We start from the raw sequence: 22094 nt of genomic DNA, 5'->3' as shown, positions 1-22094 counted from the left end.
GTGTAACCGGAAACATACAAATTTAATTAAAATTTAAAGCTCATATAAATTTATAATTGAATCCAAAAAGTTTAATTTAATTTCAGTCGTATTTAAATTAATTCATGATTTTAATTTTAGTAAAATAATTAGAATAAATAAAATTTATTATAATTACAATATTCAAAATTAAAATCCAAGAAAATAATTTAAATTATTAATTTTAAAATTAATTAAAATTACGTGAACTGGAATTTTCAAATTAAACATTCAAAACGATCTTTAATCGTAACGCAAACACCCTACGCGTTGCACGCCCATGGGCCGCACGCACACAGCCATTGCTGGCCATGTGCGCGCAGCCCATGCGCTCGTCGCATAGCTGCTGCATCCCCATCGCAAGCCTCCGCACGCATTGGTGCTCGCTGCGCGCGCCAGCGCTCATCGCACGCGAGCTATCGCTCGCAGTGCGCGCGCGACATCGCTCGCTGGGCGCGTGACATCGCTCGCTAGGCGCGCGAGCCATCGCTCGCTGGGCGGGCGACATCGCTCGTTGTGCGCGCGAGCCACTACAAGAAAAAAGGGTTATAGCAACGCCCTTTTATGCAACAGTTTTACTGGCGTTGCTATATCATAGCTATTGCAACAGTTAAATAATTATCAATTTGAGTAGACTTTCACTTTGAAAAAGTGTTGCTATAAAAAAATTATGGCAACAATTGTATATTATCACTATTTTATTGCAACAGTTTTTACTTTTTTTTTTATATTTAGATGAAATATTGCAACGGTTTTTGTCAAGTATCTAAAATAAGTTAAAAATTAAAAAATAATTAATAAAAATATTGGATTAGGTTATTGAATTTTTCCATAGATCGCAGTTTTTTTAGGATTCCCTCCTTTCCCACTTTTCACTATTTTGGTTATCCCCAAACCCTCTTCGTTCTTCTTATCTTCCATCCACATCGTGGCTCTTGATCCTTTCATAATCATTTCTTCAAGCAAGGCAAAATGGAGATTGGCGTTTCTGAATTTGCAATTGGGTCACTGAATTGGAGATAACGACAAAATCGCGAATTACATTTCCGATTTGGCGAGAAGAACAAGGTTAGACGGTATATATCTCTTCAAATTCGGTCTTCATTTTCACAATTTTGTTGTTCAAGTTATCAAGTGATTATAATTGATTTTATTTTTGTGTGGTTTTGAGACCTAAATTAGGGTTCTATAAGGGAATTAGGCTAATTAGGGAATTGGAGGTTTCTGAATTGGCGATTGGGACTCTGAGTTGGAGATACAGACAAATTAGCAAATTGCGTTTCTGAATCAACGAGAAGAACAAGGTTAGTTGGTATGGATCTTTTCGAATTTGGTCTTAAAATTCACGATTTAGCTGTTTAAGTTATTAAGTGATTATAATTGAATATTTTTTTGTGTGGTTTTTAGAGCTAAATTAGGGTTCTATTAGGGAATTAGGTTAATTGGGGAATTTATTTGATTTTTGTTCATGTATTTTTTTGATTCAATGGTTTATTTTGGATGAAATCTGTAATTATTTGTGGAGGGAGTCGGAGTAGATTGTTCATCATGATTTGTAGATAATTAAGATTGATCAATACAATTAATTTAGATTCAAGTTTGTTTCAAAGGGTGTATAAAGATACAAAGTCAATTAGTCATTACATTCATTTTTGTTGTTGAGTTCCCATGTTTAGCGTTTCTTCAGCTTGTACTTTTTCCCAATCAGTGTGTCTCTAAATAGTTTATAACAGGGGTTTGCAAATTGTCTTGGAACTTCCCATATTAATCCCCTAGCTCCCTGTACTTTCTCCTTGTAAATTTCCGATATTAGCCTATGCTTTGCGTTTTAAGCACATCACAGTTATTGGGGCAGGCTGAATCTGCCTCTGGTTTGAACGGAGTATTGCAGAAGTTTAACTACTCTTTGAGTCTACATAGAAAATGAAAAACAAGAAAAATTACTTGAAAATAATGTTAAACAAACGATTGTCTGATCTAGGCAGAAATAATAGTGTACCTGTAATTGGTTTGTGATTTAGTGGTCACAGACTCACATACTCAATGCGTTGCTTAGTAAATATTCAGTTGTTTTGCTGCAGTTCTGTTTATTTCTTTTGTTGTCTTGATCAGTTGGTTGTTTGGTGATGATGTTGAGTTGCAATTTGCTGTACTTTAGTCTATACTACTGCTATAGTGATTTTGGTGTTTTTGACGATTGGAGTTGGTTGCTTTTTTGTTTAGTTGGTACTGTTGAGCTGCAGGTAACCTTATTGCCTTTTGTACCTCCTGATCTCACTATCAAATACCATGCCAACAACATGTACAAACCCATAGATACATAAGGTGCACGAGCCTAGCTTGATTTTGATAATTTAGAGGAGATGGGGACTGGCCTAGGCTATGTAACTTAGAGTCTTCCATCCACTGGTGTAAATGTATTAAGACATAAAATTTATGCATTTCAACCTAATATTTTCTGTTGTTGGTTGATCCACTGGTGGATGCTAGTTTGAACTTTCCATGCCTTAAGCAAGTAAACCAAAGGACACATTCTTTACAGGATATGTATTGACTTAAATCCAAAAAAGGCATGAAATGAGTACAACAAACTAATAGCCAACTAATAGTAGACACATTCTGATCTGGTTTTCTTTTTAGTTCTGCTCTGATTTGCTGCTTGCTATTCAGTTCTGTTCTGATATGCTGCTTGCTGTTCAGTTCAGTTATGATCTGCTTTACTGTTCAGTTCTGTTCTGATTTACTTTGCTGTTCACTTTCGTTTTGATCTTCTTTGTTGTTCAGTTATGTTCTGATCTTCTTTGTTGTTCAGTTTTAGGTGATTAATAGGCTAGCAACACAATGTTCATCAGTAATTAGCTATTTATAGATTAGAAAAAATCAACTTGGTCTCCTGAATGATAATTTGCTATGATTCTTGTTGAGTTTGGGTTTACAGCTTAACACTATGGCACCGACTTATTCTTGTTATGTTTTTCTCACTTGTTACATTTGATGTTGCCATCTATGTACTTTAAGCTTTTGTGTGCCACAAATCCATCCATTGTTTCTGTGAAGGTTGAAAATAGATTCCTCGCGTCTCATGGCATCATTGTCCCTCCTCAATTGGTCAAGGTGGTTCAATCCCATTAATGTTAACCTGGCTTCTATTATACAAAAAGATGTTTCACTCGAGTGTTTTTCTAGAGGCTAGCCTAGTTTTCTCTCGTGACAATTTGAGAAAATAATTTTGGTCACCATTGTATTTTCTTGTATTGTACTCGCATGTTGACAGGTTCTACCATGCCAACCATGGCCCATGTATTCGTTGTTTCACCATGACACCCTTCTGTAATGAAGCTGAAACGGCTTTGCCAATGGTGTACAGAAGGAACCTCTTGTTACTTGGGTTCATAAAAATATTCACGTTGGACTCCTATTACTACTTGTGTCCTTTGTCGAGCTTTTCTGTTCTTCTTTTTTCCAGTAGTTGCTGCTTTTTTACTTCGTTAATGTTTCGACTTGGGGATCTTTGGCATGCTTTGTTACTATATAGTTGTCCCTTCGAGCAGAAGTGCAGACCCCATAATATTTCTCCCCCCTCCCCTTTTTAAAGCAAATTCTCACAAGGAATAGAAGCCAAGCAAGAGCTCTATGTAACCATTTGCCCTTAAACTTAAAAAGTTTCATGTGGGTGATCTTTTGGAGACATTTGTGGAAGTCTTAGACTAATTAGGGTAAGGCTATGCACTATTGTATGTCTCCAGTCCTCTAGACCCTGCATCAACAAGACTTATATCGAGTGGCGAACTGGCGATGGTTGTTTCAGGCTTTCAGCAACATTTTCTTATAGCTTTTGATAACTTCAGTTGATTTGTCATGATCCTAAACACTGATTTGTACTGTAGCAATATATTGCAGGCAATATGTAATTCATGCTATTAATTCTGCAAATTATTTCATGGTTACTGATGGCAAGACACGAATGCAGGGTATATTGACAAATGAAACGAAGTGCCTGAGGCGTGAGACCGTCACAGTTAGAGACGAGACATTGTTCGATTTAAGTCTTGATATAGAACAGAACAGCTCCATCCAAGGTAATCTACGCTTTTGGCATCAGTACTCCGATTCTTGTAGATACCCCATCTTTTAAATTTCTTAAAAGAACTTCTAAGCACCTGTAGACCCCAAAAAACACAAACTTTAATTGATCATATTCAATATCAGGAAATTTTGGTCACATTCCATATCAAGCAACTTTAGTCACATTCAATGTCAAGTTATGTTTTGGAATACACATTCACCAATAGGTACACACAAAGTACATAAAATAAAAGAATACACAATTCAACTGTACTGATATCGTGCTTTTGTAGCCGTTACTTCTGCAACAACTGCACTTTAATCATTGATAGCAACAACAACAGAACATCGGTATGTGCCTTGAATAAGGGTTTCAACCAAGTTACATGTTGTAGCGAGGAAGAAATAATACTGGTAACACAAAAGGAGTTGCTTAATAGAAAAAAGTGTTAGTTGTATGATGTACTCATATGAATTTCAACAAAAAGTGTGCAAACTAGTTTATTTTTAACAAGTCTTTATTCGTGATTATGTGATCCTTTTGAACTCTCTCATCACAAGTGAGTCATCAAGTTTCCTATGCTATGAATCTATTACTATTTCTGACCTTTTGCGTTTCCTTGTAGTGACAAATATCAGTAATTGCTATATTGTTGTTTCATTTCTTTTATTTTTATTAATTTTGTTTTACCCTTATCATTAGCTATGTGTTTTCTCTATCTAATACTATTTTATGAATTAAAGGCCTTTGTTCTTTTCATTCTTTAAAAATTATTAGGCAATATAAGTTGGTTAAGTTTTGGTTAGGGATTTTAAGTTAATTTTACAACCAATATAAGTTCGGATAAAGTTTAATAAGTTCAGATCCGTACTAAAAAGGCTATGTTTGGTTGAACTTTATTTAACTGAACTTAACTTATTTGAACTTTTTTTTTTGTACCTTATTTTTATTTGTCGATTTGTACAAATTTCTTGTGTTGGATTGAAATTATTTGTCATATGGATTTGGAACAGGTTTTAATTAGTTCTATTTTTGTGGATAGTTCAATTACAAATGGAACTCTGCCGGATTTTCCACTTTCACTATCAATTTATGTTTAGACTTTTGTAATACATAAGGGACTACAGTGGGAGTATTGATAAATTTACATGAATCATTGGGTATTGAAAAAAGTTGCCATTTACCTATTATTCTTAAAGTTTAGCTTTAGTCATTCATTTTCATGCTTCTTTTTTCTTTCGTATTTGGATTTTATTCATTGATTATAAGTTTCTCATGAAAATGTTACACTTGATTTGTTTGATGTGCAGGATGGTGCATGTATTCAAGAGTTACAAGCTACTTTAAATATGTGAAGATTTATAGGGTTTTTGGCACAAAAATATTACATAGTAGATAGGTTTAAAAAAATAGAGTAATCGGACCGTGATTGCAAGATTTTATTTTATTTTAGTGGATTTAGTTTTAGTACTTATGTTTTTTTTTTACTATTCAGACAATTGTAAAAGATATTATGCTTATGAATTTAAGGTATTTGAAATGTGTACATTTTTGAACTTATTTGTTATGAAATTTCTTATTATACGTAGTTCTTATTTATTACATGAATATGGATAACTAAAATCCATTTGCGAACGTAGCTTTGGACCAATTGAAAGTGTTTCCATAAGCTCAAATAAAAGCGTTATCATAAACTCAAATGAAAATGTTGCCATAATTAATAAATAAAAAACAAAAGGTTGTCATACACTCAATAGAAAGTGTTGCTATAAATACAATTCGATGTGTTACCATAAGTATAAGAAAGTGTTGCCTTAATTTTAAACTTCTACCAAAACCAAACTAATAAGTGTTGCCTTAAGTTAGCGAAAACTGTTGCCTTAAATGCGTAAATGTTGGCTTAAGTTGTTGAATAATTGTTGCCATATGTTAAAAGTGTTGCCTATAAAAAGTGTTGCCTTAGTTATTTATGGCAACGGTTTATCACAAGTGTTGCCTAAATCCGAGAAACTGTTGCCATAGACTTATAGCAACGCCCCCTATTGGTAACGGTTTTTAAACCGTTGCTATAGGCCTATTACAACGGTTAATTGGTCTATGGTAACGGTTTATTGCCGTTGCTATAATCCTGTTTTGTAGTAGTGAGCAATGCTGGGCGCAGCGCTCGTGGCACGCGAGCTTGCGCTCGCTGCGCGCGAGGCTGCGCGCTCTTGTGCGAGGCAGCGCGCGTTGTGGCGCAGCTCGCTTGCTGCCCACACGCGACTGCCTTGGCTCGCCCTTCGCCCATGCCCATTCGTCCATTGCTCGTGGCACACGACACAAGGCAGGGCTGCTGCCTTGTGCTCGTGCACTACGCCCTTGCTCATTGCATTCGTGCCGCACGGGCGACGAGCTCCCTTGCTCGTCGTCGCATGCCCGCATTATACAACACCCCTTAAGGGTAACACGAAGCGTCCATTGCTTCGTGCGTGCAAGTTTTATGAACGAATCGCATAAAAAATTTAAAATTTATATTTAAAATTAATGACAAATTAATAAATAATATTAATTTCATAATTTTAGGGCGAAAAAATCGAAAATTTATTATCCAATTGATTTCCGATTGTTATGGATTCAAGTCTAGGTCATAAAAATTTAAAATTTATCATAAATTTACAATTTTTATGGTGGTTTTTAATCATAGGTTTCTAATTAAATTACAATTAATTATGAAAATCAAATTAATTCTAAATTATTCTAATTTTCAACAAATTAATCATAATTACAAATTAGATTGCATAATTAACAAGACTAGGCATTCAAACTTGTTAAACATATGCAGTAGGTCAATCAAAAATTCAAGATTTATCAACAAGAATCGCAAATATTTAATTTAACATCTTAAATTTACGAAATTTTGCATTCGAAAAACTAAAACCTTCGAAAAGTCATAGTTAGGCTTCGAATTTGAGAATTCTGGGTTCGGCAGAAAAAAAATTTTTTTGTCAAAATTTTAGAATGCCTTTTACATGCGGAATTGACACAAAAATCACTCAATTCGGATGAGTAACGAAGAAACTGCCGAAAAACTGCGTACGTATAATTAAATAAACGCAATTTGCAATTAATTAACAATTACGAAAATTAATCACCGCTTTTAATTCTTGCAAACTTGTAATATTTAACCATGTTCATGCAATTTAGATTATGAAAATAATAAGGGGCTCGTGATACCACTGTTAGGTTATGATACATATGACATTACATAGATCATGCGGAAACAACCATTAACCCAGGACAACATATTATTTACACATAATCATATAGCATAATTTAGATGCATACTCTTTGTTGCGTGCCCTCCCTAGCTGCACCCGAACCGAACAAGAACAAGTCTTTAGGACTCCAAGTGTCGTCCCTCCGTAGATAGTCCACAGTACGTCCGGATCCGCCTTAAGATTGACCAACTAGAATCGCCCTTAAGGTACTAGAAAATTTCGTCACTTTTATGAGCAAGATGTGTGTTTTAATTTTCTCTCAAAAAACTCACTTTTGAATACTTTGAAGCTTGTTATAAATTGTGAGCCCTAGCCTCATATTTATAGGGGTATGGAAAGGGAATCGAAATCCTATTCAGATACAAATTAATTAAACCTAGAATCCTACAAGAACTCTAATTTAATTAATTTATCAAATAGAATTAGGAATTTAATCATTAACCGAACTCTGCATGTTTTAGGAAACGTGCACGAACACAAACACTTGCACACACACGCACGACAGCCACGATGGGCCCCCATGCGTGCGCGCGAGCAGCAGCCCACGCAGCGCCCGCGCGCGCTGCGCGCTGCGCATGCTGTGCGCGCTGTGCGCGCTGCGCAGCCTGCTGGGCCTGGCCTTGCGCTGGGCCTGGCGTGGCTGTTTGTGCGGCGCGCTTGGCTTGCTGGGCGATGGCCTGGCTTCGTGCTGGGCCTCGTCCGGCAGGCCTCGTCCGATGCTTATTCGTACGATGCGCTTCCGATTAAATTTTCCGATTCCGGAATTCATTTCCGATACGAACAATATTTAATATTTCCGATTCCGGAATTAATTTCCGTTTCGAACAAATATTTAATATTTCCGTTTCCGGAATTATTTTCCGATTCCGGTAATATTTCCGATTCTGACAATATTTCCGTTTCCGGCAATATTTCCGATTCTGGCAATATTTCCATTTCCGATAATATTTTCCGATACGTACCATGTTTCCGTTTCCGGCAACATCTACGACTTGGATAATATTTATATTTCCGATACGATCCATATTTCCGTTTCCGGCAATATCATCGTTTCCGGAGTATTCATTTCTTGCTTGTGACGATCTTAGCTCCCACTGAAACCAAGATCCGTCGGTTCCGAATATTCATAGATGGAGTATTTAATGCCATTAAATACTTGATCCGTTTACGTACTATTTGTGTGACCCTACGGGTTCAGTCAAGAGTAAGCTGTGGATTAATATCATTAATTCCACTTGAACTGAAGCGGCCTCTAGCTAGGCATTCAGCTCACTTGATCTCACTGAATTATTAACTTGTTAATTAATACTGAACCGCATTTATTAGACTTAACATATAATGCATACTTGGACCAAGGGCATTATTTCCTTCACTTGCACTACTACAAAAATAGCCAAAGAAACCGGGCAAAACAAGGCAAAGAAACCTCACTTTATACGGTGCCTAGGTAGTAGGTCTCTTAGCATAAGAGACCGTAGTTTTTGCCTGGTTTCTTTGATAAATCTAAGAAACCGATTTTGACAGAAAACTGGTTTCTTAGATCATTTTCTGCGAATTTAAATACAAAGAATAAGGAACCGAATTGATGAAATATGTAGTTTCTTTGACTTTACTAGGAAACCACTTCGTTACAAAGTGCGGTTCCTTTGATTTTTTTAAGAGACTGTATTTTAAGCATCTACGGTTTCTTTGATACTCCTCCAGTATGAATGTTTGCAGTTTAAGAAACCCGATTTAATAAATATCTAGTTTTTGATTTTTAAATTTTTTTTTATTAAAGTTTAAATGGCTGCTACAACCAATAAATTATTGGTAGATAATATATTTTCAAATTACATGGTACCCTTTAGATTCCATCCAATATCCAAATTGGCTCAATGGTATAGTAATAATCCATCAACTTTATATATATGCATAAAATTCTCCAAACCGACCAATGTACCAACTTCTTGTTCTCTTGTGCAATAAATTAAACAAAACTACTGTAACATAAAATTCTCCAAACTCCAATCACAAGTTCAACTCCAAAGTACTTCAAATGTAAGATTACCAAAACATCCATTAGAAAGTTTCAATATGCACTAGCTACAAAGATCATTCATGATCAACGTCCAGAAGATCATTTTCTTCCCACGTGTCTCTATCTGCTCCATATCCCTTTACGCAAAACACTCTCCCTGCAAAATACACAAAGCAGAAACAAAATTATAGACGCATAACTAGTTTAGGCAGAATTCATCATCAATGAACACTTGTACAAGATTATTGCACTTATCAATCAATATTATACTGACGCAACTAAAAGCAAATGATGCATCAAGTATCAGAGTACCAATTGCAAAAAAAAAATGGACCACGAAGAAACAACATTGCTCATTATCAAGAAATTGAAGTCTCATTATCAAGAAATTGAAGTCGCTTCACACATTTCTGCAGCTAAGACCAAGAAAATTTAATGTTTACTTAACTCTTTGTAGGGATATCAGATCTTCAGCTAATTTTTCATTTCGAAATCGCCGGAGTAAAAGGAACAGGAAGTTAGTTGTCAAACATACCTGATTGTCGTTGTCGTTGTCGATGATGCAATCATCAGCATGTGTTCCTCTATGGGTACAAGGAAGTCTGTCAAACCATTGGAGATACCACCTCAGTTAAACAAGAAGATATCTTATGTCCCAAGAAACTAAGTGACTTGAAACGAGCTACAAATTGATATCAAAAAGATGAACCTATTTCAACCGATAGAAAAGGGATCTCTGAAATTTAATACTTATGTGGAAAGAATCATATTTGTTCAAAAGATAAGAAAAAAATAATACTTGATGCTGAGGAGTGAGGACTATGTTTTGATGTAGAAAACAATACAATTTATGGTATTGTACAACTGTTGTTCCCTTGCAAAATATTCTTTATGATTCCCTCTATTTAAGTCTTGTTTTCTTATCCAACCTTCTTTTTGATGGAGTTTAAATTATTCATCCGCTGCTATTAGTTTGATTTCGCGCAACAGGATTTATATTTCAAAAAATGACCAATGTGCCATAACAGTAAAATAATACTATCCTACTAAATGATATCAACTATATGAGTCACTCTTGTTGTCAAAAAAAAAAAAAAACTGTATGAGTCACTCACTTTCTAAACTTTTGAGTTCTATGCAATGTACATTTTTCTTTACGAACGCATTTGATTAACACATGTACACTGCCTCGTATCTTGTAAATGGCTGATACTATGATTAACTCATGCACATTGCCCATATCTTGTAAATGACTGATACTTTCTAAACTTTTGAGCAGGAAATATGCATCACAATTACACAAATGAATATACAAGTACCTTTCTCTTTTTGTTGGAACTTTTTTTTGAGCTCTTGTCTTTATCTGTTAGTCTGCCACAAGAAGAAAAGATCCATTACAACATAACTAATCAAATCAACTCCACATTTATGTTGTTTGTGTCCCAAAATTTGTACTTACTTTATCAATGAATGTTCTTACACCTTATTTTGATTTAAGAATGTAAAAGATGAAGAGATACATTAATTTAAATACACCAAAAGAGGACCAGACTCTCTAAAAGATATTGATTAAAAAAAAAAGACTAATCACATTGACATCATTCAAAGATAATCTTATAAAGTTGGAGATATGAAGAAGTTCCTACCTTTCTAGGTAATCAAGAAACCAGCCAACCACACACACAAAGAAAAATACACACACAAGAAACAAGCTAGATAATTTGTTTTTTATTGATTAATGAAGTATGGACCAAGGCTTCCAGATGTAATTTATATATACTTCGTATTTAACATCTGTACGCTCTGTAGTACATGTGGTTTGCTAGGATGAAGGTGAGCGGGAATGTACCGATGGCTCCCGTTAGACTCATAAAATCCCCTAGGAAAGGAAGGAGAGCTGAGACAAATGTCTCTAGTGCTAAGTAACTTCCCCTTATAAGTATTGTGATCCCAAACCTTGTATCTAGGTATTCATACATTGGACTTGCAAATATCTGACAAGAACCCAAAAATACAAATTAGCATATGCTTTTCTCCCGAAATTTGGAAATAAATCAAAGGCCGAAAAGAAATGAACATACCTGCAAAGCGATGACAGTTTGAAGAAAAGTGGTGATATTAGCCAAAGCCTTCAACCAAACAAGACCGTTAATATTGTTCAGCAAATAGGATGATGTCTAGTTCCCGTATGCCTAATAACCGATAAAAACAATAGCATACATGGGTACAACTCCAACTGTAAACTGAAACTATAAGGCATTGATAATGTTCCCAATCACAGGCTTCCTCGCTGTTGCATGTTTGCAAAATTCAATTCATGTAAGAATTAAGAATTGAGTCCCAAATAGTCTGTAAGTAAAATATTGTGGTGGCTTGAGAAAATGTATTTCAATCATCATAATTCATATGGATTAAAGAAGAAGAAATTGGACACCTGAATCTCAGGAAGCATCCCTGTGTTAAATCCAAAAACCAAATTGGCAGCTGCTCCAATAGTTGTAAAGATTTTGCCTCTTTCACTTGGTACAATGTAGTCTCTAGGTGGAGAATTGATTCCTGTAGTCATCATCATATTACATAAGTTTAGGTTATCATAGCATTAGTATAACACAGCACATTGCTACAAGATATGAGTGGGTTGCGTCTATCTTGCTAGCTGCTTATCTTTGTGCTCATCTACAAGCATCAGAACAAAGCCCTTGAAATTAGAGCTCTTGAGGTGACTTTCAGGAGAAATTTTGAACAGCGCAACAACAAGCAAAGCAAAGGGGACACGGATAAAACAGAACGAACAGAGTGGAAGCATATTGGGGATACCAGATACATGTAGGATTGAAACATATTGGGGATACCAGATACAGTTTCAACTATCTCTTCCTACATCAGCAACCCCCTAACAAAAATCAAAAGAACCCACATGGAAAATTATCCATAAATACGGGTTTAATTTCCCAATTGAGCCAAAACATGGATCAAATTTCAATTAAGAAGCCCGCTGATTCTTAAAGTCCCATTCTTTCATCAATTACAACAAATTATCAGAAACTCGAAAATTATTCTTTGGAGGTATGTATACTTTTTAAATTATTATTCTTTTAGCCTGGAAGGATTTAACAGATTATCAGAAACTCAGAAATGAAAACAAAGAAATCACAGATTCAAAGCATAGCTAACGAATAGAATAGTCGACTCATTGCAGTAGATGGAGACAGTTGAATCCAAAGAACAACTTAAAAGAGGGAAAATAAAATCGATCATAACCCTAAAAGTAGAATTGAAATCGAAAATCAAAAGGCAAGAAGGAATAATAATGTAAAAAGTACACATACCTCCACTCGCCTTCATTGCAAGAGTAAGCCAAACGAAAAGGAACGCCATTATTGTGAGCTTCTCAAGGAGAGAGAAAGTGGCGGTTAGATATGGAAGAGAAAGAGAAGAAGATAAGAATCAGACAATTTAGTAAAAAGGAAAAGAACAGATATCGAAAATGGAGAGCAAACTTGAAGGGAAGAGAAGAGAGATAAAAAATGGAGGTCGATCAAGAGAAGAGGCAGATCACAGACAGAAAATAAAGAGAGGAAAGAGAGAAGAGGAGATGGAAAATCTCAGAAAAGGGAAAGGATGAAGAAGGCGTGGTAGGAGACGGAATGATGAAAACAGTCATTCTAAAAAGAATGAAGAAGGAATTTTAGGGCATAGAAATGATAATTCACAAACCTATATTATCTAAATGAATAAGAAACTAGTTTTGAAAGATCTTCGGTTCCTTTGATTCTTTCATAAATATAATATTATCTAAGAAACCATACAATTTAGGTATGAGGTTTCTTATATTTTTCCTAAGAAACCACACTTCTAAGATAATTGGTTTCTTTATCTGAGAAACCTAATAAGTGACTTATGCGGTGCTCTATTAATGGTTACTTAGCCCATTTTTGTAGTAGTGTTGGGTGGATCACATGTCTGCTAACTTGATGGTTCTTCATTGTAAAATGCGTAGAACCACTATTGAAGTAAGAAAGACTAGATCACACAATAAATTAACTCAAAAGATCTTATCATCCTATCTCAAAGAACATTCGATCAAAAGGATATTAAGATTAGCAAAGCATGATAACTAAACCTATGCAACAAGTGAGAGACAACACTCACATTGTAGCACTGGAAATCAAACATAACTTTGAATTCCATGAACTGTTTTAAAGATGGGTTTGAGGCCCATGGTTGTAAAACATTAGGGTTGAACATTTATCATATATGAAATGTATTTTCATATTCCATTTAATCTTGGTTTAGTATTAAATGATGAGTCCCTTCAATTTGACGATATATTCAAGATAGACTGTCAGGACCAGTCCTGTGACTAAGAAATGTCTATCAAGTGAACTTGAATGTCAAAAGTTGAAAATGGTCCCTAGTCGGAGTTTTCTATAAAGATGGATGCATATAAAACATTAGACAACTAGAATGCAAGATGACTAGTAGTTCTGTTTCTTCAACTATGTGGACATGGCAATGTCGTAATCATTTGCATAGATACTTACTTTGGGAAGACTAGTATCGGACAGACCTATGAAACTTTACTGTAAGAGATGAAAATCTGTCATAAGTAAATTTCATTTAAATTATTAGACACTAATCCTCAATACCTGAGTGATTTGAGATTACTTGTTTGAGAACTGCTTACATTGACGTTGACCAACCGTCGCACCGTAAAAGGAGACTATAAAGGCAACGTCAGGTAATCACCTATCAAACGAAGTCTAATCTCAAGATCGCAAGATTGGGATTGTCCTCCCATAAATCGGGATGAGATGCTTAAAAGTTGTACAAGGCCACTCGGAGAGCTAGAAACTGTAAAATGCATGGTCGTGCTCAGATAAATCATAGGCTATGATTATCTGTTTATTTGATCAGTTGAACTCTGAAACCGAGGGACACCTCTGGACGTAATAAGGATGACAACTCTTACCTTATGTTCAAGAGCAAGCATCGAGCGACAAAGGAATTAGGAAATGCACACTTGTCCCTAAGGACAAGTGGGAGACTGAAGGAAATAATACCCTTGGTCCAATTATGCATTTAATGTTAAGTCTAATAAATGCGGTTCAGTATTAATTAACAAGTTAATAATTCAGTGAGATCAAGTGAGCTGAATGCCTAGCTAGAGGCCGCTTCAGTTCAAGTGGAATTAATGATATTAATCCACAGCTTACTCTTGACTGAACCCGTAGGGTCACACAAATAGTACGTAAATGGATCAAGTATTTAATGGCATTAAATACTCCATCTATGGATATTCGGAATCGACGGATCTTGGTTTCAGTGGGAGCTGAGATCGTCAAAGGCAAGCAAGTGAATACTCCGGAAACGATGATATTGCCGGAAACGGCAATATGGATCGTATCGGAAATATAAATATTATCCAAGTCGTAGATGTTGCCGGAAACGGAAACATGGTACGTATCGGAAAATATTATCGAAAATGGAAATATTGTCGGAATCGGAAATATTGCCGAAAACGGAAATATTGTCAGAATCGGAAATATTATCGGAATCGGAAAATAATTCCGGAAACGGAAATATTAAATATTTGTTCGAAACGGAAATTAATTCCGGAATCGGAAATATTAAATATTGTTCGTATCGGAAATGAATTCCGGAACCGGGAATTTAATTGGAAGCGCGACGTACGAATTAGCATCGAACGAGGCTTGCTAGACGAAGGCTCAGCACGAAGCCAGGCCCGCACCCAGCAAGCCGAGCGCCCAACATGGAGCTGCCACAGCCTCGCCAGGCCCAGCGCAAGGCCAGGCCCAGCAAGGCCTTGGAGCGCACAACTTAAGCGTGATGTTGGGCTGCGAGCAGCGACTGCTCGTGTGGGCCGCAAGGCCTGCGCGGGTGGTGCGATGCTCGTGGCCATGCGATGCTCATGTTCGTAACGAATCCTAATCCTATCGCAATTCGTGTATTGATTAAATCCTAATCCTAATAGATTAAATTTATTATTTAGAGTTCAAATTGGATTCTAATTAATAAATTCAAATCCTAGTAGGATTATAATTCATTTTCCATACCTCTATAAATAGGAGCCTAGGGTCATAGTTTATAGATACAATTGGAGTATTCAAAGGTAAGATTTTCAAGAAAAATCAGCCACTCTCTTGCCCCTATTTAGCCGAAATCTATACCACCTTAAGGGCGATTCTAGTTGGTCAAGCTTAAGGCGGATCCGGACGTGCGGTGGACTATCTATGGAGGGACGACACTTGGAGTCCTAAAGACTTGTTCTTGTTCAGTTCGGGCGCAGCTAGGGAGGGCACGCAACAAAGTGTATGCATCTGAATTATGCTAAATGATTATGTGTGAATAATATGTTTCCTGGCTTTATGGTTTTTCCGCATGATTTATGTTTTGTCATATGTATCATAACCTAACAAAATGATTATGTGTAAATAATATGTTTCCTGGCATTAAGGTTTTCCGCATGATTTATGTTTTGTCATATGTATCATAACCTAACATAGTAACCAATGGGGCTTTCACGGGCTTGTAATATGGTTAGTCACCGAATAAAGGGCACAAGCACAACATGGGTAGAAAAAGAGGGAACAAATGTATCTAATTTCATCTGAAGGCTACCTAAATAGAATAAAATGCCTTCGTCCTCCTTAATGTGCATGTATATGAGTCATAAAACACTACTAATAGTTGCAAACCAATACTCAAAATCAACGACACACCAGGAAACTATCACACGTTCCTAACCAAGCCAACCAGCCAAGCACCAAGTCCACAAATAGTTAGTCAGAGTTGACTCATGCTATGGCATCAAAGTAATTGAATATCAAATCATGGCTAACATATCAACATTGCTCGTCATCAAAAACCAAGAATCAAAATAATTTTCGATCAAGGGGCACAGGGAAGCATGATTTTGTATTCATCAGAACGTATTTTTGTATTTTTTTTAAAGCAATAAACTAATCTAGAAAACAATAACACACCAAAATAAACACAACAAAATTATTAAATGAAAAAATGAAAAGAAAACATACCTAATATGTACAGGTAAGTGAAACACCCCCCCAAGCTAAATCAGACAATGTCCTCATTGGCTCAAGTGGTACCGAAACATCTCGATCATCCTCAACATCATTGATGGCCTTGACCATCATCACCATCATCACCACCGCGACCACCATGACCGCTAGGGACCGCTCCATACCCACCGTAGTAGTGGGTGGGTGTGAAGGTGCCCATGGCACCGGGAGCTCCATATCCCTCCGCGGGATAGGTAAACCAGGAAGGGTGCTGGGCATCCTGAAAAATATAGCCCTGCCTGGCATACTGATTGTAAATAGGGAACATAGCTCTCTGGTGATCACTCGCAAAGTCATGAAACTCGATCTCAAGCCTGTCCAACCGCTCATGAATGGAGCCCTGCTCCTCCTCTGGTGTCGGGCCATCCTGTGGCCTCCCCTCATCCCCACGACGCCCCCTCCTAAAGTAGGTGCGAGGCTTGGGCTGAAACTGGTGGGGCTCTGGCTGTGGGTCGGGCTGGGACTCAGGCTCCTGCTCTTGCTCAACCCCAACATACAAATAGTGAGCCTGGCCGGGTCTGAAACTGGTGCGGCCCTGAGGGTCAGGCAAGGTGAAAAGCTTGTTCCCCTCGAACATCCAATACATGGCACCCGGGCAAACAACCCATGCTCACCCTGTAGGCGGCGAAGCCCAGAAAAATAGGCCAAGTCTAGCAAGTTGCTACCCAAAACCGGTGTCTGGTTAGCCTCTATAAAGTTTACCGTGGCCATGGCAATGTGGGTGATCAACCCACCAATGGTGATGCGAGTGGTGTGCGAGCTAGTGGCTATTGAATAAAGGTGGGAAGCCATATGATGGGCTAATTTCATTGTATACCTCTCCACCCCCTCTAGGACATAACTACCCAAAATCTCCAACTCCGTACTCCTAACATTTGGATTCTCCTCTCTACCAAATATGGTGAACCCCAGGAACCTGTAAAATACAATGGGGACAGGGTGTTGAATCTTGGAAGCATGCAAGTGTTGCATACTACCGGGATCATCATTTCCGGTCAGCTTTCCCCACATGACACTATTGTTATGGGCATTACCAGGCTTCCTACTGGGGGTAGTGGACAACCCAAAAATCCTACCAAAATCCTCAATACTCAAATGTATATCACGGTGGATCAAACGAAAATGAACCGAATTCACATCCCTATAACCATTTTTACGCAATTGCAAAGAACTCAAAAACTCCAAAGTCAATCTCCTAAAAGTAAGACGCATCATGCTATACATATTCTTCATACCAACACCATAAAAAACTCGTTTGACATCCTGTTCAATACCCACATCATGTAAAGATTTTTGACAGATAAAACGGGTAGGAATTACCTGAAGGAAATAATGCCCTTGGTCCAAGTATGCATTCAATGTTAAGTCTGATAAATGCGGTTCAGTATTAATTAACAAGTTAATAATTCAGTGAGATCAAGTGAGGTGAATGCCTAGCTAGAGGCCGCTTCAGTTCAAGTGGAATTAATAACATTAATCCACAACTTACTCTTGACTGAACCCGTAGGGTCACACAAATAGTACGTAAACGGATCAAGTATTTAATGGCATTAAATACTCTATCTATGGATATACGGAATCGACGGATCTTGGTTTCAGTGGGAGCTGAGATCGTCACAAGCAAGAAATGAATACTCCGGAAACGATGATATTGCCGGAAACGGAAATATGGATCGTATCGGAAATATAATTATTATCCAAGTCGTAGATGTTGCCGGAAACGGAAACATGGTACGTATCGGAAAATATTATCGGAAATGGAAATATTGCCAGAATCGGAAATATTGCCGGAAACGGAAATATTGTCAGAATCGGAAATATTATCGGAATCGGAAAATAATTCCGGAAACGGAAATATTAAATATTGTTCGTATCGGAAATGAATTCCGGAATCAGGAAATTAATCGGAAGCGTATCGTACGAAATAGCATCGGACGAGGCCCACTAGACGAAGGCCCAGCACGAAGCTAGGCCATCGCCCAGCGAGCCGCACGCACTAACGCACGCCTCGACCAGGCCCAGCGCAAGGCCAGGCCCAGTTAAGGGCGCGTGCGCGCGAGAGCACAGCAGCGTGGGCCGAGCGCTGTGCGCCTGTCGTGGGCCGCAAGGCTTGCGCGGGTGCACGGCTCGTGCAACGGTTGTGCGGGAATCCTAATCCTATTAGAATTCGTGTAAAGATTAAATCCTAATCCTAATAGATTGATTTTGTTATTTAGAGTCCTAATAAGATTCTAACTAGCAAATCCACATCATAGTAGGATTACAATTCCTTTTCCATACCCCTATAAATAGGTGCCTAGGGTCACAATTTATGGGTACGATTGAAGTATTCAAAGGGTAAGTTTTTGAAAGAAAATTCAGCCACACTCTTGCACAATAATAGCCGAAAATTCCTAAGCACCTTAAGGGCGATTCTAGTTGGTCTAACTTGAGGCGGATCCGGACGTACTGTGGACTATCTACGGAGGGACGACACTTGGAGTCCTAAAGACTTGTTCTTGTTCGTTTCGGGCGCAGCTAGGGAAGGCACGCTACAAAGTGTATGCATCTATACTATGCTAAATATTATGTGTAAATAATATGCTTTCCTAGCTTTATGGTTTTTCCGCATGATTTATGTATTGTCATATGTATCATAACCTAACAGTGGTATCACGAGCCTCTTATTATTTTCATAATCTAAATTGCATGAACATGGTTAAATTATACAAATTTGCAAGGAATTAAAAGGGTTGATTAATTTTCGTAATTGTTAATTAATTGCAAATTGCGTTTATTTAATTATATGTACGCAGTTTTTCGGCAGAATGTTCGTTAGTCAACCAAATCGAGTGATTTTTGTGTCAATTCCGCATGTAAAACCCAGAATTCCCAAATTCGAAGCCTAACTATGACTTTCCGGAGGTTTTAGTTTTTCGAACGCAAAATTTTGTAAAATTAAGATGTTAAATTAAATATTTGCGATTCTTGTTGATAAATCTTGAATTTTTGATTGACCTACTGTATATGTTTAACAAGTTTGAATGCCTAGCCTTGTTAATTATGCAATCTAATTTGTAATTATGATTAATTTGTTGAAATTCGAATAATTTAGAATTGATTTGATTTTCATAATTAATTAATAATTTAATTAGATACCTATGATTAAAAACCAACATAAAAATTGTAAATTTGTGTTAAATTTTAAATTTTTATGACCTAGATTTGAATCCATGATCGATCGGAAATTAATTGATTAATAAATTTTCGATTTTTCGCCCTAAAATTATGAAATTAATATGTTTTATTAATTTGTCATTAATTTTGAATTAAATTTTTTTTAAATTTTATGCGACTCGCTCCTAAAACTTGCACGCACACAGCAATGGAAGCTACGTGCTACCCTTAAGGGGTGTTGTATAGTGCGGGTATGCGACGATGAGCAAGGGAGCTCGTCGCCCATGCGGTACGAATGCAGCGAGCAAGGGCATGGTGCACGAGCACAAGGCAGCAGCCCTGCCTTGTGTCGTGGGCTGTGTGCGATGGGCGAATGGGCAAGGGCGAAAGCAAGGCACGAGCAGTCTCGTGTGGGCAGCAAGCGAGCTGCGCCACAGCGCGCACTGCCTCGCGCAAGCATGCGAAGCCTCGCGCGCAGCGAGCGCAAGCTCGCGTGCCACGAGAGCTACGCCCAGCATCGATCGCTCGCGCGCAGCGAGCGCCTGCTCGCATGCTACTGCCTCGTGCGATGAGCGCAAGCTCGCGTGCGACGAGGGCAGGCGCGCAGCGAGCCAGAGGCCAAGCGTGCCTCGGATGCCTTGCGATGGAATGCAGCAGCAGATGCGACGCAGCGCATGGGCTGCGCCCACATGGCCAGCGATGGCTGCGTGCGTGTGGCCTATGGATGTGCGTTGCGTGGTGATGTTGCGTCACGATTAAATCGTTCTTAAAATTTTAATTTGAAATTTTCAGTTTACGTAATTTTAATTAATTTTAAAATTAATAATTTAAATTATTTTCTTGGATTTTAATTTTGAATATTGTAATTATAATAAATTTTATTTATTCTAATTATTTTACTAAAATTAAAATCATGAATTAATTTAAATACGACTGAAAATAAATTAAATTTGTGGATTCAATTATAAATTTATATGAGCTTTAAATTTTAATTAAATTTGTATGTTTCCGGTTAGACTAGAAATACATTTTTATGTTTAAAATTAGTAAAGCATATGAATTTATTGGTTTAAGTGGGAGCCCTTTTAGTCATAAACTCTTGATTAGGTCTACAAATCCTTAAGGTTAAAGCAACTTTATTAGAATTAATAAGGACTGAATAATCGGTAGATTATTGGTGCCCTTGATTAATTGCTGCAAATATTTATGTGATGCATAACGTGTTTTACTAACCAGCTATGTGAGCCATTCATGATAATGAATGGGTGAATGGTATATATTGTATATGTACTGTTTTGCAGGTTATGAAGTGACTAGTATGGCCCAAATAGGATAGAAAATATGGTCTGCGCACCATTAATTTGAATGTAATTGGTCTAATGCACCAAATTTGTTTTTCAATTTAAATATGGTCTGCGTACCATCAAATAGTTGTAATTAGTTTAATTATAGCTTATCCTATTTGAAGAAAATGGCGCCTCCCACGGTGAAATTCAAGAAGAAGTTTCCATTTTCGAGACGGACTTTGAAGTTGAAGCTTCAAGATGAAGTCGGGCCATACTAGATCACATTTATCTTATGCATGCTTTAAGTTATTTATTGCTTTAAATATGTCTTAATTATGCATGAGATTGTGTCTTGATTATGTTGCATGATTAAGGATTTTAGTTCACTTAAAATATAACCAACATAGTAAAAGCCTTTAGTTCCAAACTTAAAAATTGAGTTAAAAGGTGCCATGCCAAAATATACACTTGCTTGGATATCCTTTACATCAATCTAGTAATAGTTTTCGCTCAGCGAGGTGTTACTTATTGGTTCTAAAGGGGCAAGGTACACAAATAATTGTGAGTACATGTTAGTTTTGGTGAAACTCAACGATATAAGTAAGGAGTCCTTTTATGTCGTGGCAAAATCGATAGGTTTACCTAATAAGTTCTTAGACGTGCCTATCAACCAAGAGTAGTTTCTAGACTATTAGTAAAAGGCTTTTGCTTACCTAAAATGTTTGAGAATTGAGTCGACAAACTGTGCTTAATTTTTCGATGGTTTTAGGATCTTGGAATCATTTTATTCACACCTGCCGGAACAATAAATTCGAATAAAATGCTAAATAACTTGTTGAAATTGCATGATTGCTTTAATTTTCAAGTTATTACTCATGATAAATGTTTAGACTTTGCATGCTTCAATGTATGTTTTCATTATTGTTTATAATTAAATATCTTGCACTGCAGTAAATCCTTTTAGAAAGGTAACGGTAAATTTCCTCGATTGGTAGTAAATCCAAGAACGATTCACGAAAATGAGAGAAAATGAGCAATTTAAAATGTACGTTTCTTTTAGCGACTTTTATGGTTGTTTTCGAATATCAAAATCGAATGGCAAACCAATTGGTGCTTGTGAATTCAAAATACAATGTAGTTTTGAGATCATAAAGCATTGAGTTTAAACGCTCAGCTTTACCAATGGTT

At 37.0% G+C, this 22094-nt stretch overlaps 1 long non-coding RNA gene across 2 annotated transcripts; it reads left to right on the top strand.

Annotated features, from left to right (window-relative positions):
• Window positions 1-865: 865 nt before the first annotated feature.
• Window positions 866-5551, top strand: LOC130466274 (uncharacterized). Of its 2 annotated transcripts, XR_008926311.1 has the most exons (4): window positions 866-1094; window positions 1201-1322; window positions 3989-4097; window positions 5395-5551. It is a non-coding gene; the product is annotated as an uncharacterized lncRNA (long non-coding RNA). The 2 variants fall into 2 exon arrangements; XR_008926310.1 differs by having other exon boundaries at window positions 866-1322.
• The last annotated feature ends 16543 nt before the right edge of the window (window positions 5552-22094 follow it).

This window comes from Spinacia oleracea, chromosome 1 (genome assembly GCF_020520425.1).
Source record: "Spinacia oleracea cultivar Varoflay chromosome 1, BTI_SOV_V1, whole genome shotgun sequence".
Classification (NCBI taxonomy): Eukaryota; Viridiplantae; Streptophyta; class Magnoliopsida; order Caryophyllales; family Amaranthaceae; genus Spinacia; species Spinacia oleracea.
The sequence above is the reverse complement of the archived record's forward strand: the minus strand, read 5'-3'. Positions and strand labels throughout refer to the sequence as shown.